Below are 18,644 nucleotides of genomic sequence, written 5' to 3' on the forward strand. Positions count from 1 at the left end.
TGACTAAACGACAAACAATGTGTTTAATAAATTATTCATATTTCTTTCGTTAGAATCCTATACACAAGTATTATATTTTATGTTAATATAATTTTATCAGATAAAGATGTATGTTCATAAGAATACTTCAATCCAGTTTTATTTGCAATCAGATAAGAAGTAGTTGTATAAATAAAATACATTTTTAGCAGTAAAATGACATTGATTTTCAAACGAAAATAATTACCATTTTTTGGGTTGCAAAATACAACATTAAATTCTAAAAAATGATTTAAACAGATACACTAAAGCAATTTTCTTTAAATTTAGTAAATTATTATATATTTAATTGCTGTACGGCACCAACAACAGGTTTTTTTAAATACTTTACTGCCTAGAGCTGGTCCACGGTCTCAATGTTTTAAGTTGCGATTTAGTCCTTAAACAGTGAGCATTCTCACCTATTCTAAGTGAGTATTCTTTTTTCTAGAGTAGGGAGGGTGAGGAGAGGTCACATTAAAAAAAGAATGCCAGACGTCGACAAATTATTTTAGTCCCTAGCTTTAGCTACTAACTACTAAACGAATTGATTCGTTTTTGTGCGATCTAAAATGTACTCACAATGTATGAACGAAAGCAACTTTGTTCCATTTATATAATTGTATAAATAGAACAAAGAAATAAAACACACTCAGCAAAAGTCTTCATATAAAAGAAAATCCTACAATAGCTTTCGGGTGCACCATGATGTCATAACCTCGGACATCCCCATACCCAAATGCAAAACAGGTGACACCCCAAATTTTTGAAATACCCACCTAAGAGTTTTGCGACTTTAGAATCCGGATTAAATGTAATACGACCAGAGCCGATGTTTCGAAGGGAGAGCAAAGAGTTTAATACTCTCAGTACTATGCCAGCGGGTATGATTTAAGGGGCTACCCAGTACGTCCCTGTGCCTACCAGAACAAATCCAATTTTCGCTTTTACTATCTTTGTATCATCAATGAATTTTCATGACCTGATCGGTAAATAGTTCTAAAATGGACAACCTTTCATCTTACTACTGAATATATTATTTCATCATCATCATCACAGCCATAGGTCAACCATTGCTGGACACTGACCTCCCCCATAGATTTCCAATAGGACCAGCGGTTAACAACCCGTCATTTTTTAACATATTCGCGTATGGTGCATTATAAGAATACATCGTGAAGCTCATGACGTAAGACCTGCGAGAATATGTAAGTGTTTTGGCGACGATCAAAATAATTGGCGTCGTTCCAATCGAAGATATTCAATCAAACGCTGTACAGTGGTCCGATTCGTACTGATTCTGTCATTCGTAATTCGATGCCGACAGACTCTGTTCGTAACGTGTAACACGATCGATTGTGATACATACTATACAAATCTATGACCACAATTTATATTTTTCACAAATAATACACATTTTTTTAAATTATTTTTCGTAGTACCGTTTACATTATGGCGATGAAGGCTCGCCGGCAACGACATGCACTAATGATCTCGTCGCGAGTTAAACGTTAAAGAGCTTAGAAATAAAGCTGATTTCTCAGATTTTCATTGTTTTAGTAGCTGTCACTATTAAAATAAGGCAGAATTTTCCGTATTATTTTAAATATTTTAAAAATGAAAATTTCTGGAAAGTATCTTTTTTTTTTGAAACCTTGTCAAATGAAGATTGAAAATAAAATATTTTTGAATTATTGCTAACGGAGTTAAAACTGTATAATAAACGTATTATTCACTATAAGATACAAACGTCTACTATGCCGATAATCAGAAAGAATGGAAAGTGCAGTAGTCTCTGTTATACTGAACGCAAGTCACGTAGATAACGTGACAGTCACTTGAACGAAATCTCTCCTTAAAACTTAGTGCAATCCGTGTAGTAGTTTTTTCAGGTATTGTTAAACAAGTTGTTTTAAAGTATAATTCTCGACTAAATAATAGAATTGAATTTAATTTAAAAAAATTGCACGTATTTTGCTAAGAAAATTTGGTCTATGATATACAGAATTGCTCTTCCGTAGTGGCAGTGGGTGAGTCACATTGTTCATGCAACCGCTGGCTGTTGGAGCCGAAAGGTTCTCGAGTGGAAACCAGGATCCAGTAGGCGTGGCGTGGGTAGGTGAAAGGGACTGGTAAAAGTGGTATTAATTAGCTGAAAAGAAGAAGACATAATATTTAGTTTTCGATACCTTACATACTATTGTTTCAAAAATAAAGTCTTTGATTAGAAATTACATTTTTATTTAATCTAATATTGTCATTAAATCGCTGTCAATAAATTATTCTATAGATTAAATATTTTTATGACTTAATGTCCAAAAAGTAAAACAGTCTTTTTCAATTCTCTTAATATTATTACATATGCAGCCTTATAAAGGAATACCTTAAGCAGTCTTGAAAAGTATTTTTTTTCAGACTTTAAGACATGACCGTGAGAATAACTTCATTTACTGGCAACAAAAAGCATAGTTTTAGTCTTCATATAGCTGCAGGGTTTCCTAAAAATTCAACTTAAATCTATCATTAGAAACTGCATCGTGATTCATCCCAAAGTATATTAATTATTACAACGTCCGAAATCCGCAGAAACATGTATAACGGTTAATGTTAACTTTATTAAATATACAACAAAAACAGGTGTGATATCTTATTTATATATGATTTATCGCGTATAACATTAAAAAAAAACTATTTTAATTATTGATACAGGATTAAAAAAAGCATTTCCAACCCGTGAAGGTAAAGTGGAGTGATACACTATTGGATTGCGCCCTAGATTTGTGTTTCTCGGGTAGATGTGGGCAGCTATTTTATGTTCTAGTTCGCTGAAGCCAAACGAACCCACGTCTATTTACATACATAGTCGTACAGTAGGAAATATTGCACGCCGGATTGAAATTATGTTAGGTTCATATAATTTTATGTCCATGTGTTTTAATAAAAATATTAAATTAGGCCGGCTCAATATAACGGAATATTAATTGCTATGTGAATTAATTGCTATGTATATTAATCCTTATGTGTGAGAAACGATTATTTATTCACATTTCGGTATTTAAAAATAATTTCTTTATTTATACGACATCAACTTTTCTAATACAATGTATATGTCTATTCGAAATTAACGTAGATATTGTTATAGTAAAGTATGGTAGAATAAACCTATTCATCATCATCATAATAGTAGAATGTCCAGTCCTGGACATAGGCCACCCCTAAAGACTACCAATAGCGGTTGGAGGCGGCTTCCACTGCAGACAGAACCTCAAGGCCATAATGGTTCTACGCGTTATGCAGTCTGGTCACTGCAACTTCCACTTGCTAATCCACTGGGTCGGTATTTTAGTTAATCTACGGATCTCCTCTTTCGTGATCCGAAAAAAAAAAACGATAACGTATCGATTCGTAACTCATATTCTAAAAATTATAATAAATATTAATATTCAATTTTAATATGTTAGGAAATTAATAAGTCAACTGTGTATAAGTTTACTGTGCGTTAATTTCTATTGTGAAAGATATTACAGTATTTGTTAGCCGTTTTAACGGGAATTGACTGTAAATCGAAGCTTTACTGGAAGAAAATTCTATTGAAACAACAACTAAACTCAATTAAAAGTTCGAAAGCGCGCGTAAGGCAGTATTGTTCTCGCCGATGTTACATCAAACTAAAAGAGTTAATTGAAAGAATAACGGAGAATTTCATTACTAAAAGTTCCTTACAGTTTATAGACTCAGACTCAAAAATCATTAACTAAAATAGAATGTCTGTTTAAGGGCTTTAGAAGTTTAGATACATTATACACACTGTTCATATGTTGAAAAGACTATTTTTGTATGATACAGAGACGAAACTTCTCAGTATACCGTAGTTTCCAGAGACAGAGATGGACCAGAGATCTATCGCGCTGCGTAGAGAGGGGCTGGGTATGGTCATCGGAGCCGATGTCCCGTGTTTCGTTTAAGTAGGGGCCTTCTGTCGTCCACTTTCTCCACTCGACTTGTCTTCCTATTAAATCAAGTTTTAAATTAGCACACTATATTACTTCTGTATACCGTTAAAAAGTAAGAATTCTCTCTTCTTTACTTAACCACGCGTTTTACATTTCCAGGCTCATTGATTGGACACTTTAGATATTACTTTCATTCTCTATTATAAAGGATTTCACTACATTCGCTGACTAAATATGACTTCCGCCGGGGAACACTGTAGGGCTGGGTTTATATAGGCAATGTGCACATTTTGTATTTTTATACTGAATATTTTTTACATTTAACTTATGTCATTTTTTTTTACATAAAATGCTTTTGAATTTTTTTGTCTAGCGAATTTTATAATATAAATAATTTTCATAAGAATATTCGAACAAGAAATACCTCACACGTATGTCAGTATTCATTTATTCGCGCCATATTTTACTAATAATATGTATGTTGTTATAAATAAAGTATGTTGGTTATTTTAAACAAAATAAAATTGTAACGAATTGCATTGTTATGTACACTTTACATAAAGCGAGCATAGAAGTAGCAATTACTTATTTTTTTTTTTAAGAAGGTCAGACAAATTTCTGTACAAACATTCTTAAAAAATGGCTGCGGTGTTAAAAAATAAAAATTTTTAGTTTTAAAATAATGATTTAACTAATTAGAGACTTTACTGTTTATTACTGTCCTTACAATTTAAAATATGAGCTATTTACTCAAGGAAATATTATATACAATTTTTATTTTGCAGTCGCGCAATATCTTAACAAGCCATTTGATCGAGTTTATGCTCAAAGCTCTAGAGAAGCCTTTGAATTGGTCAGTAGGGTGCAACATGGGGATTATCCTGCTTCATTGATGGTTTGGCGAGTTATTAGATGGCAAGGATTCATTGCCAATTAATTTTACGCAGTACTAATATACCGTCATAGTCAAATACTAGCTAATATTTATATAAAAAAGCGAATGAGTCGTGTATTTAAAAAAACAACTTGAAAAATTAAATATACCTATGTTAGTTAATTTTTCTGGTACTTTTAGGTTACATATTTATATTCTATGACCATTAGCTATCATTGGTAGTCTCGCGGTAGAGCACTGAGAATTACGTACGCGTGGGTCACGTGTTTGATGATCATTAATTATGAAGCACTATCGTCATCCACCAACAAATTTCCAGAAGATGGGCAGTACCCTCTACGTACCACAATATCACACTGCGATCGTCAAACCGCCTGTCAACCGTAGCGATAATGATATATCCTCCCATAGATGTCTTCGGGGAAGATCTATGTCTTGCAGTAGGCGTATATGGGATGAAACGATCACTTGTATGTGTAATTTTTTTCCAAGGTGTTTTTTTCCAGTGTACGACATGAATTTTACTTAAACTATATAAGCAAATTTTCTATTACATAAAGTATACTGCCGTTGCAGTTTCGTGCTGCGTGAAAGTGAAGTTGTATTTGTATTATGAAAGAAATTAAAAATTGTAATATGATTGTGTATAAAAACCTAACGGAGGGGAATGCATAGCTTCTTTCTTTTAAATAAATGTAGGGTACGTACACCCTATCTAAAAGTCAATGGTTTCAAATATAATAAATTGAGTATTGGTATTGTAGAAAAAAAAATATTTCCACAATTGTGATTAGTACGTATTAAAATTATTTATTGTTTACTGTCTATAACTACAAACTGATCACTTTATGCAAGGTGATTGTAAATAGATATAATAGCTTTACAGCATTTTGTTGATTAATTAGCTATGCGATAACCAATTTAAAGGTTTTACTACTTTAACCAACAACCTTGTTTATATTATCAGTACATATTTTCCGGGTACGAATGTTCTCAAAATTTAGTCGTATATATCATACCCTCATACTAGACCACCTGTTAAAAGTATTATTATATTTTGGTTTGATAAAGTTTTCAATTTTTAAATGAAAGTTTACATTCTTCAACTACAGAGAATAATGATGAATTGTATATCCTTATTCTCTATGACAGAGAGCGTACGCTGCAGTACATCAAAAAATAAATTTAAATTCAAAATATCTTTATTAAAGTAGGAATTTACATGCACTTTCGAATCGTTCATTATTTTAACATTATAAGTGGAGAACTGATCAGCTGAGAAGAGCCGGCAAACAAATCAACAGTTGTTTTTTTTAAAATGTAATTTAAAAAATTTTGATGTGTACGTTATAATATCAACCGTCTACATTTTTTAACTAACCAAATTCCACATATTCCGATCAGCTAAAAACTTTTGAATGTTATATTGATATTTACTTTATAATATGCGTTTGATTTTAGATTTAAAATTGAGGATTTTTAAAAGAAGGTCTAAGATACCTGCTGTAACTTAATAATATGTACGTACGAACACTTAGATCCATAAAGGATGTCTTAAATTTATGAAGATTTTCGAAATTAAGGCGTTATTAGTTTATTTTTATTTCACGTATTTATCTTATGTCTATCATTATTTTTTATAAAGGAGTTTAAATTATGGCCCCTAAAATTTTGTTATTAAATATGTACTAAGAAGCAACGATTAGAATACCAGTTTCTTTGAAAACATTTTTCAGGGAATCTCTAGCTAGCTAGTATGTGCAACCCTTTTTTGTAAAATAAATTTAGATTAATGATTAGATCAGTCTCACTGCCCCATAGTGAAAAAGCAGCCGTAAGACAACACGCTATTAAAAAGATACGAATCGAGCCATATTTGCTGTTACATGCAGGGCGGTAAACACATAGGTATAGAGGCTGAATACGATGTAGGTGGAATGCATTTTTTGGGTTAAATACACTATCACATATCACTATCCATCATCTCTTCGATCTACTCGCACTTCTGTGTGCCTTTGGTCATATTGGCTGATTGACGCGCACCGCGAGGCGTAGACCTCACTCAAAGACCTCCACGATTACCGGTCTTTCGCTGCCCACACCTAGCGACTTCCCTCAACCTTAACTATATCGACGTCCCCCTAGTGGAGAGCCTACCCATGCCCCCTCTATTGGTTCTTGGTCGTCACTCAGCTCTAACGGCCATAGATTATGTCAAGTCGCCGGTCTGCACACAGGTAAGTAATTACTGAAACATATTATACTTTTAAATTTATTTTTCGTACAATTTACACGTAAAAGCCATCAAATGTACCGTAGTAGTATCTAACATATTTAATATTAATTCCGAGATAAACAATTACTAGCTTCCTCTAATGTTCGTAGTTTAGGACAACCACCGGATTCCAAATAACGCTCGGTCACTGATAAGGGTAGGATTAATTTAGTACGTGTGCAATTTAATTTTATATGTATTCGTGTAGGTTTCTAGATAATTGTAATTAATAGGCAGAGTTACCATAGTGGATAATACGTAATTATAATATCAAACTGCAATATTTGTTGCCTATCGACAAACAAATTTAATAATTTTTTTATTGTTTCTTAAATTTAACACCTATGTGAAGCCTAATTCCCATAATAAACTTAAATTATATTAAAACAAAATGCAGTCTATGTTGTTCGGTCACTAAAAATATCATCGTAAAAACAGTTTTTTCACATTTTATTTTTTTTAGACTTTAATATTGTCTTCGTTATTTTAAATCATTTGTATATATCTAATATTCTTTTAACATCATTATCACATCAGCCGATAGACATGATTGGTCTTGCTCTGTCCGCTTACTTTCTTTTTTATAGTCCAACACTGAATGCCAAAATGTTATTTCAATCTATATATGAATTGGTATAGTATTCAGTTTAGCTTTTAGTATTTTACTAAGCAATTAGTTTTATTGTAATTCAGAAGTTTTTATTACACCATTAAATTATTATTTTTGTTATTTTTAGGAAAGTACTTGATAGCTTGCTGCGCTGAAACACTCTAAAAAAGTTACTGGTATATTTATGATCCTAACATCGTAGGTTTATTTACAAAGATTTACGTCAAACATCAAACATTTCTATCTTTTGACAATTAATATGGTTTTTATTGAACGTATGATCTGTGATGACTCTTTATACACAGGTGTCATGTTATTATGGATTTGTAGCACGTGATTAAGAATTTACGTCACACGAAAAATACGTGTATGTGGGTATTCATAGCATTCGACCAACTGACATTTAATCTATAAAAACAGCACTGAAGTGACATACAACGTGATGAAGAAACAGTCGAAAATATTTCTAACGAAAACTTGCATATAGGTTATATTTTATAGTAATTTCCTTTAATTTAATTAAATAATTATTGACAAAAATAAATAATCTTATAATATGAAATGCAAAAAGCTTTAAAAAATCGTCACAATGTTATTTCGGTTTTGTATTTGACGGCCAAGTTAATGTCATTTAAATGATGTGATGTCAGAACCACTATTACAAGCAGAGTCAATCGCCAATATAATAATAGCAACTTCTTCCTAAGATCATCAATACACCATTATTTATGAGAAAAAATCATGTAATCCAAAAAAAAAAAACATTTAATTCTTAAAACGTTAAGGCTTATTTCTGCACCCTAATGATCTGAGGGGAATTAAATCGGCATGAAATTATCTGTTTATCCACAAATCTATTCAATGAGAAAATTGGGTTCACAAAACTCGCATGTCCGTTTCTTGCAGGAACGACTGGCATTGACATTTGGGGCGTACAATAGCTCAGTTTGGAATAATATATATTAAGAGCAGCGGGATTCAGGCAGTAGCAGCCTTCAATTTCACAAAGTGAAATTACGGTTTTCTTGTTATTGTTTTTAATTGCTTTCTAAATATAAATATTTGGAAGCGACAGTAATGGTAATAAATAAATTATAAAATATGGACAAAAATTGCTTAAAAGATTTATGTTTAATAAAAATAAAACGACTAAAATTGCATTACTCTTTATAATAAGAAGGGCAAGTCTACTATAGTACTATCTCTATTTATACATATAGTGTTATTAATTTTTAAATAATAAAACATATTTACATAAAAATCTGCAAAATTGATAGAAAAAATCTATAAGTTAGACTAATTTACCAATTTCTTATATTGCGAAAGTAAGCGAAAAGCAGAAAATTTACGATAAGTTGACATGCTCTGTCCATTACGACTAAAAAGATCAGACTTTTGAAAAAACATAATTCAATCCCGTTGACATTATTTACTTGAAGACAAAACGGAGAGTCTGAATAGTTCAGAGGATATTAAATATAGAATAAAATATATTAACTATAGAGTATTTGACTGACCGCCAAATGTACTTCATTCACTGAACATTATTAAAGAAAAGTCTGTAATTTGAGATGTCTCTCATAAAAGTAAATAAATTTGTATTTGACTAACAAATCATTAGACGTTCTTGTTATAAATTTACTTATCAATATTTACCTAAATTTTGTGTTTTACATCAAAGGAATAAGAGTGAATTTTGTCAATTCAGAGTTTCTGAAAGAAAGCATTGAAAAATTAACATTCATCAAAGGTGCCGGGCGGGAGTCATAAATTTTGGGGTGGTACTTCGTCGTGATTCCACTCGCATTCCCCTCGGAACAGTGAGCGTCCAACGCAATAAATTATACCCATCAATAATAACAAGCCATCGCTGTGTCAACAGCACTCTATACTGTTCGTACCGGTATATACGGATTACATTATTTGATTTGCGTAATACAATTTAAAATACTTCATTTATTACGGCTAACGTAGATGGACTATCAAAAACGTATAAATAATTAAATTAATTACAATATAACAATAACATTTTTAAAAAAATAATGAGATTAATCACAATATACACTAATATTTGCTTAGATATACATGACTATTGATCATTGGTGTAAGAGCTCCAAATGAACACATTTATTAGCATAAAGTTCTACAGCTTTTACACCTACTTCCAATCACCTGTATAAAGTGATCACTCTGAAAATTGTAATATTATTTTTTTTCTTCTGGCATGCGGCAATCCAATAATTTCTGATAGTACAAAATCTGCAGGGATAGATAGTTAATAATAATATTTTTTATGTAGTAATAAAAAGTTTTAATTTCTTTTTTGAAAAACCATTGATTCTTGAATAGGATGTACATCTAATTGGCAGCAAATGAGCTATACATTTACCTCTCTTAAACTTTTATACCTGTAACCAATTACCTTGTATATGAAAAATGTAACCGAATAAAATTTCACATATGTTGGTACAGTATGTCGATTCTAACATTATAGATTATATCGATTACTTTCTCTATGCATAGTCTCGATTGCAATAAAAAATAAAGACGTGAGTCGAATGAGATGTATGGTAGTTTTGATCTTTTGTGCTATGCTAAATAAAAGCGTCCAAAAGGTGATTTAACTGGTTTGCGAAAAATCCTAACCGCTGTTGTGTTTAGTATATTTATTAAACACAGAACCAGAATCTATAGTAATGATGAATATTTTGTTTTTGACGGCAATAGTGTATATCTGATAATAATTCTATATGCTCCGTTCAAATAATTGGTGGACAGTCATAACAACATTTAACGTTTACGTAATTAAAGCGCCTATTAATATATAATTGTCTTTAAGCGTATTTCTCTCCCTTAACCGACTTTTATATATAAGATTGATAAAAGTTACAAAAGTCACAAAGTTAAGTAGAAAACTAGTCGTGAAATGGCTTGAAATTTCGAGGGTGGTAACCCTTTGAGGGTTCAATCGAAATAACCACACAACGTTTCAACCCTATTTTCGATTCTCGTCACATCGACTCCATCACGTAAAAGGCTCGAGACGAAGGTAAAGGCACTTTAGATACCTATTTAGAAAATATATGCACGCAAAGCGAATATAAAACAAATAACTTCAATCATATGTGATTTAAACATTTATACAGTTTATTTGCCTGTTATCTAAAATCGTTCAAGCTGTGGATCAGAGAAAATACGACTAAAATTTTTAAAACGTTGATTTACTAAAGACTGGCCAAAATTTTAACTGTTTGCGTAAATAAATATGTCCTAAAAATGTGTATAAATATAAAATTTCAAAAGATCGCTTTAAGTTTATATAAACCTACTATTTCTTAAACCAAATTAGTTTGGACAAAATCTTTGCCGCTAAAATAATGATAAATACGACTATCAATAGCGTTTGCCTGTTTCATCTGGAGAGTTCGGAAACGAGTCTTCCTCCGCCCATTAAGAACTAATTGTATAACTGTTTTAGTTTATGCAAATTCCGTCACAATTTATATAATATATCTTAGGTATGAACTGAATTGTACATATTTATTTATAAAAAAAAAAACATTCCAACACTGAATTTTGTACCACAAATTATATCAAGCCACGGTTTCTGTTTCTAACATCACTTTTTGATAAACTGGCTGCATCTCTCAATATTGATTGATAAATGTAGAAAAAACAGTTTAATTGAAAAGACTTACGAATTTCGTAACGACCTTAGGCAAATTGTATAGTATCATTATAGTATTATCTCTTTAGTAAATGAATTAATATATATGAACATAATGAAAAGCCATAACGATACTGCAAAATTTATTGCTTGACATAAAAGTTGAAACCGTAAAATGTAAAATGTTTCATCTCACTTACATAATCACTCACATAATATGTGTATGTTTCATCTCACTTGAACAATTGATTAATGAATTAAGATTTCAGGCGTAGGATGTACACTGGACGCAGAGGCCTAGATTTCCAATAGGACTGGTTGAAAGCATTCAGCATTTGGATTTATTTGCGATCTGAAAAAAATTGGAGAGATGACCTTCTTGTTTACACCAGAACCAAATAAAAAGATTGTTTAAAAATGCTAAGAACAAATAACATTTCAAGTCAAGTACACCACAAAAATAAGAAAGCTTTTGTTATTGGTTATCATAAATCAGGATAAGTACAAAACAATATTTGTTTAAAGAAAATTGAACTTTGTTAAGCTTGTAAAAAACTTCGTTCGCTTTAGAGTTTTAAATTTACATATTCTAGAATCTTTCGAAGTTGCCCACTAAGGCTCGGATTGTTCTATATTTGGAGACGAATCAATATGCGATTTTCATATTCCCTATCACGTAGAAAGCGTTTAAGTTTTTAAAGAAAATTGAATGAAAACTAAACGAAACATTCTCGGTTAAGCAAGTTGCATAAGTCTAATTTAATGCATAGCTTTTAATGTATTATAAAAAATTTTATAACAATATTTTGTAAATTTTAAAGCCTTTTTATTATAAATTTACTAGTATCAAATTCGGAGTATTTTATAATATTCTCCAGAACATTTAAATATTTAATATATTTTACTATTAGCAAGTTGTATTATTGTATATAAAAACGCTGTCGGACCATGTTACGGCAGTGCATGCCTGCTCCTTGAATTTTTCATTCCCTCGTGACTCGACATCTGTACATTACCAAAATTGCTCCATATCTCTCTTCTCAACGAGTTCTTCTGTAGAAAATATTTAAGTGAATTACTTTTCAAAACTAATGACAACTTTAATCTTACTTTCCTCCTTGTACTTCCTTGTAGTAATTTTTTTTTATCTTGAATGGATTATCTTTCATTGCATAGGGGAAAGGTTTGTCGAACTCCCCCGGCTAAATTCTCGCAACGTTTTCGTCGGTGTTATGAACTGGAACAGACAGAATGTTTTCACACATAACGTGTTGTCACCTTTAACTATAAAGCACGATGTTGGAAGTTTGAAACAAAATAAAAATGAAGCAAGCTAACTTTATCTTTCACCAGTTAGTTACTTGCTTGCACGAAGTCGAATACTTTTTACGTCAATGACGTTATTTAATCACTTTTAAATGTAAAATTTGTACATAAACAACACTTTATCTTTTCATTTAGTTGAGTACATCCAGAATTATGTTTTTAGATGCAAGTAATAGCAGTAAGAATAAATTTTATTGATAAATCCAATCTCAAACTCGAAATCAACTTTTATTCAGAATAAAAATATTTTTGGTGTAAATTGATCAAAATGAATTGCACTTATTTATGTGGCTAGATCAATTTAATGATATAACGATGAGAATTTCACCAGTGGAAAACGAATTTCATTGCTGGCAAAACGCTGAGGTAATTTCATGGAACATTTACTTCAGTCCAGGGGTAGTGTTTACAGAGCGGCCTCTCAGTTGAAATACGCTTTAAAGCCGGCGACTTGAAATTTTTGATATAACTTTGGATTTGTAGGATTGAAATAATTCATGGACATAAGCTGTGCCGTTGCAGGATAATTTAATTCCGAAGATTTACCAACAGGGAGTTGATTCAGTAAAGTGCTGCTTTGCACTGTTCACTGTTTTATTTATTCTTTTTATATTTTCACTAACTGTACAGCCTTTTAAAGTAATGCATTCGCTTGACGTCCGAAATAAGATGATCTCAATAGAATTGACTTCTTACCGATAAAGTCAGCGTAGGTGTTTATTGTGCAATAATGGCATAAATAGTAGTCAAAAAACCACGAGCACAAAATTTCTTACGTTATTCAATTTATTAATTTTATATATATATGCATAACAGTCGACGTATACCCGTGCAGAGATCTAAAATGAGTAGTAGTGAAAAAATGTGAGTGAAAAAATACCACCAAATATATAAAATACTATATAAATACTACCAAATATATAATCACTAATAAATACACACTGAAAAATAGGATGATTAGATATTTACATAAGTTACACTATTACATATAAAATAAGAGGGATGTTACGTTGGTTCTATCGCTAATAGGTCTCAAACCTTCTTTTTGAGCAATTAGCCAAGTGTTGTCCAAAATTAAGAAATAAAAAGTAATTAAGGCTAGCAAATTGATATGCTTGCAAATGTAGAAAGCAGCAAATGCCTTTTCAGATCAGGTCGGAAAGAATATTTTACATACAAACACGATGAAGCGATGCGCCGCAATTGTAACAGATATCTGTACTATTATGAGCATAGGCTACGTCTGAAAATTAAGATAGTCCTGCTAGTCTAGTTACAGTAGTCAGTTTAACAAATTTAAATATAAATAAGGTTAAAGGTTATAGAAAATAAACTGCGAGATGTTTACTTTCTTAGGAGCCTTTAAATATTTTTGCTAGAGATTTTCTATTCGACAAGACTAAGCGAAACGATACAAATCGAGGGGAAAAGTATAAATATTTATTGCACAGGTGGTATAAACCGCTGGAGGATATTGGGGGATAAATTGATTGTGCGGGGTCGGTTTCCCATTTAGATATGGAAATTCCAGAAATTGTGTACGAAAATCTTAGGTTTGTTTCACCCTCAAAAATTATAAACCTATTACTGTCCATTTGTCGAATATCATTCGCTTTGACATTGCATCAATGCATTGTATTTTAAAAGAGCCTTCCCCATCTTATCGTTTCGATCCATTCCAATCTAATGGACCTAACAGTTGACGTTCGTTCTTTGTTCAGTCGACAAAACCGATACAACATTAAGGCCCCTAATATTTAAATGTTTCTTGAAAGATACTACTGCTTATGAAAATACTTTACGTACTTAACAAAAAAGGAGTTCCGCAGTTTTAATTTTTAACTGTGCATTTATTTCTAATAGTTACTACTTTATTGACAACATTTCAATATAATTCGTTAGATTATTTTACAAAAAGCAGTCTCTATAAGGTTGATAATACCGATACGAGAGAAATTTAGGGATAGGTTATAGATATTAATCCCACGGGACAATATAGTTAATGACGACCCACTTTATCTTGAAATGTATTTCTTGGGGCCACTAAACCGATCCGAACCCGATTAACCAATGTGGTTGCAGGTCAAACTTTCTGTTATTTACAAATATCGTATTTCGTGTTTACAGCGTTTATTATTATTAAATTACTTTCAGAGTATGTTCCTGAAGACATGGATTAGTTTTTGTGAATGCTTTAATGATAATAATTTACTATGAATTTGATAAATGTTGACAATCACCATATTTTTTTACTTTGAAATTGTGGTCTTTCAAAAGGATCTTTTAAAAACCTTTTCTAAACAACATTTCGCAATTAAACACAAACATTTGCAGTATGATTAATATAATTACACAGCCACGAATAAGTTTCCTACGCAATTTATTATCCATTCTAGTGATCAACATTAAGGATAAACAGAGCCAGTTTTAATTTATCATTCAAGGATTTCTGATATAACATTTTACTTACTGACATATTAGCGCACATATGTTTGTGTATGTATCTATGTATGTATGTTTTCATGTATGTAAGTATGTCAGTATCTATGTATGTAATGTAGGCAACTTTTTGACCTGAACCTGACCATAAACTAACTTCTTTTTGACTAAAAGTTTATTAATTGACAGTTGCAATTGTAGTGTGGAAACTCAATATTTATTTTTTTGGTTTCATGTAAAATTTTGAATAAGAAATTTTTTGAATTGGTATTCTGACCTTCAATTTCTACAAAAGATAGATGACTATGTTGTATTAAACTTAATCTGTGTACAAATTTTTATACCCGAATAATTTTTTTTTGTAGTTCAATTTTTTTAATATAACTCTCAGCTTAAATAAAAATAAAGGAGAAGTAGGTGCAAATTGCACCATTAACTTGTGATAATTAGGTGATGTTAAATTGAGTGAGAACGTTTAATGACCCTCAACTTGAGAAAGTACTAGATTGAAGATGTAATGAAATGAGAGGTGTTACTTACGTAAGTGTTTTTCTTTGCAAAAAAATATTCTTGTGCCAGTATACAAACACATTAAAATGATTTGCTGTATAAACCTTTTATATCTAAAGTCAGTGCATAGTAGAGGTATATAAGTAACTCAGGGACCTATAATTATCATTAACATATTAAAGTTATTACTTCCGTAGTGACTGGTCGCAAAATATCTTATATCTTTTACCACAAAGCCTAGAGACTTTCAATTTGGTAAAAATATTACTTGTGCTAAGTAAAAGTCAGTTAAGAACGAATTTTGTGAAATTCTTCCCAGAAGAGGTTTGATATACCGTTCATTAAGTTCGCCAAGCGGTAGAGGGACAGCTAGTATATTATACATAAGTTACGACCCCAAGAACGCACGCAAAATGTTAAGAAACTAAACAAACTTTTAATTTTTTTTTCATCACTCTTTTCCACTCAGTTATTATCTCTATCACATTTCGTAGCAAAAATAAAATTTATGAATTACAATAATTTCATCATGTTCCAATGAAATTAAGAGCAAACGCTTGAAAGTTTTTAATGCATCTGTACTTACGCACATCAGAATAAGTAGTTTGTAAAAGAACGCAGTTACGGGAAATTGGAGGCTTAAGTGCTAAAGCCTTCTTATCAGTAAAAAATAAAAGGATCAAAGTACGTAAAGAAACATAAATAACCTCGTAGATACTGAGACGAAGAATGTTGGAAAACTTTTATAGCATGTAACGTTTCTAAACTTAGCCTTATCTATCTTAAATCCACTGTCCTTTGTATCTAAAACTACTTGGTCAACTTCTTAAATAAAGAATAAGATCTTTCGGGGATCACAAGCTTAACGATAAAATAAATTAACTTATTTCAACATAAAGTGTTTTTAAAAATTTGTAAGAATAAATTCACTTTCTCGGAATTAATAATAATTCGATTTGCTAAACATAATTAGTATCCACTTTTTTATGATATACAGAAAATTAAACGATAAAAATGTAAACTAACGTTAATTATAAAAAGCCAACAAAAGAACACGTTTTTAAAATTGTTACTCGAATCAATATACGTTGTGTGGGGGAAGACTGTATACGTCCAGTAGTAGACGGAGTGTGGCTGAAATGACTATATCTAACTTTTTGAAATACGAAAAATTATTACTTATGTATCAAATTATCGATAGATAACTTTTATGTAAGAGTAATTTACAATAATTATTATTAACGTGTGTTGTACGTTATATAAAAGCAGAATAGTCAACATTTTGCCGTAGCCTGCCGTTACAGTATATGCCCCCTAATTGTGTAATTCCTTTAAGACATTCATTTTGATTATCAAGTATAACATACTCCCCAGGGCGAAACTTTGGAAAGTACTTGTGTTTCTGTTCTACCACACGCGATATGGGAACCGCGAGAAAATTAAGGTCGATACGAGTCGGTCGCCCGAGCGATGTTATACCTACGAACCAATTTTGTTGGAAAATTGTACAGTGAAATGTGATAATTGAGACTTTGGATTGCACAATTTCAAATTAACCTTATTATAAAGTAAGACTTTTTTAGAACGGAAATTTAAATAATTAACACAAGTTTTTAATTTAAAACAACACAGTATATCATAATATAAACCGTATAAATAAATATTAAAAGATTCTACATAATATCTAAGACCTTCCTTGTCTTAGTTTTAAATCTAAAATTAAAAGTAAATAAGTAAATAACTCAAAATGTATGGGACTTGGTTCGTTAACTTATTAACACAATTGACATTACAATGCATACAACCAAAATTGTTAAATTTTATTTCAAAAGATAAATTGTTGAGTTACTGGTTGGCTCTTTTCACCAGATCAGCGTTTCGAGGCAGTGATAGCGTACGATTGTTTACCTACACTGATATTTTTATGTTGAAAATAATTAACGAATGCAACGTTCGCGTACATGCCAATTTGAATAAAAACATTTTCAATTTCATTTGAAATTAATTTTACATTAATTTAATACAAAAGCTATCATGACATTACTTTACAAAATTGGAAATTGTAAAGCAGAGCAGGTTACGTTCGAAAACCAATATCTTTTATCATGTTATATATATATATATATATATATATATATATCATAGTATCTTTTATAATGACGAAGGTGCACGCGCGTGAGAACGGCCAGTAATCTACTACTAATGAACGATCTACTCATAATAATGTTGTAGTACTAAGGATTTAAAAATTGTGATGGTAGCCTCAAAATAAATACATAACTAAAAGTATTAGTATTGCATTGGATTGCAAGAGTTTTGAAGGATAGATCGAGTACTAGTAATATAGTATTTAATCGTCGTAATTTTCAAAAATAAAACAATACATTTAACCCTAAATTAGTTTTGTATATTTTAGTTATGTAATATGTTAGTTATGCTATTCTTCCGCTTCCATACTAATTTTCGTAATCTACTAATATGGTTTGCCTTTTGTAATTTCCTTTTTTTTGCCTGTTAGTTAGTTTAGTTAATTGTCACTTCGAACCTGAAGCAATTGCTTCAGGTTCGAGGTGACGGCACAGAGCTGAAGGCACTTTACCACTTTTGTAGTAACTAACCTCGTGAGCTTACTCGGAAACCTTGGCTAGGTCGTTTTACCAGATCAATAAATAATTACGTTAGTCGCTTAAGCTCTAGTGTTCCCTCTAGTCTCTCTTCGCTTGGGCTATCGCTCGAAAGTCGGTCCAATCGTTCTCTTTCAACGGCTTGTGATTTTTCATTTGTTTAACATTTTTATGCAAAATCAAAGTTAAAAAACGACCAGTTTTTTAAGCAAAACTAACATTCTAAATGAAATCCAACTAGCAAAGTGACACTCGTGATGTGTTTTAAGAAATACACATAGAAATTTTTCATCTTTTATGTTTTCCACAATTAACACCACAGATTTT

This window comes from Battus philenor, unplaced genomic scaffold, assembly GCF_028537555.1.
Source record: "Battus philenor isolate CCGP_79_NKW_IND1 unplaced genomic scaffold, ilBatPhil1.0.hap1 SCAF_13, whole genome shotgun sequence".
In the NCBI taxonomy this organism is placed as follows: Eukaryota; Metazoa; Arthropoda; class Insecta; order Lepidoptera; family Papilionidae; genus Battus; species Battus philenor.